Below are 1,399 nucleotides of genomic sequence, written 5' to 3'. Positions count from 1 at the left end.
CGATTGTCTTACTCTGCAAAATTCAAACTGAATGTAATGAGCTATGCGAAAGAGCATGGAAATAGAGCTGCAGAGAGACAATTTGGACCTCCTCTCACTGAGTGTATGATCAGACCATGGAGAAAACAGAAAGAACAACTCCTTCAGATGCCAAAAAAGAAGGCCTTAAGAGGAAAACCAGCAAAATGGGCAAACTTGGAGCAGAGGCTTAAGACTTGGATTATGGAGCAGCACCAGAGTGGCTTATGTGTGTCAACCAAGCTTATTCAATGTCAGGCAAGAATGTTTGCAAGCGAAATGAACATTGTTGATTTTATAGGAAAGGCAAAATGGTGCTTCAATTTCATAAGGAGAGAAGGGGCGGCCATGAGAACACGAACAAAGTTAGCTCAGAAAATGCCACCAGTTTATGAAGATGATCTCACATACACAGACAGGATTCAGAAGACAGCAGTGATATAATAGAAGCTGAAGAAATTGATACATCTGGAACTACCGTAATAGTGATAAAGAAGAGAGCAGTGATGCAACAGAGGCTGAATAAAGTGATATGCTGCATAGTATCATAGTACTGGTATGTAAACATTACCTACGGTAATTACTAAATAAAAATGTGTTCTGTTTCATGTTTAAAATATTGATTTCTTAATTTTGGGTTGGAAAAGTGGGGGGGGCGTCTTATACACGGAAAAATATGGTAGTTACAATATTTTTCTTGTGACGATAACTTTTAAGATCTACTCTCTTACCAACTTTCAAATATGCAGTCCAGTTTTATTAACCATAACCACCATGCTGTATATTACATCACCAGGACCTATTTACTTTATAACCGGGAGTTTGTACCTTTCAACCCCCTTCACCTATTTCCCTCACTGCCCCCCCCCCCGCCCCGCTGTCACCTCTGGCAACCACAATCTGTGACCTGTTTCTATGAGTTCAACTTTTTTCAGATTCCACAAATAAGTGAGATCACGCAGTATTTGTCTTTCTCTGTTTGACTTGTTTCACTTAGCATAATGCCCTCAAAGTTCATCCATGTTGTTGCAAATGGCGGGACTGCCTTATTTATGTGGCTGAATAGTGTTCCACTGTACATATGTACCACTTCTTTATCCATTCATCCATTGATGAACAGTTAGGTAAGTTTCCATATCCTTGCTAGTTTAAATAATGCTGCAATAAATATGGGGCTGCAGATATCTCTTTGAGATAGTGATTTTGTTTCCTTTGAGTATATGCCCAGAAGTGAAATTGATGAATCACATAATCATTCTTTCAATTATCTGAGGAACCAGCATACTGTTTTGCACAGTAGCTGTACCAATTTACATCCCCACAACAAAGATTCCCTTCTCTCCACATCCTCCCCAGCATTTATCTCGTGTTTTTCATGACA

The sequence above is a fragment of the Myotis brandtii genome, unplaced genomic scaffold (assembly GCF_000412655.1).
Source record: "Myotis brandtii unplaced genomic scaffold, ASM41265v1 scaffold1172, whole genome shotgun sequence".
Taxonomy (NCBI): Eukaryota; Metazoa; Chordata; class Mammalia; order Chiroptera; family Vespertilionidae; genus Myotis; species Myotis brandtii.
The sequence above is the reverse complement of the archived record's forward strand: the minus strand, read 5'-3'. Positions refer to the sequence as shown.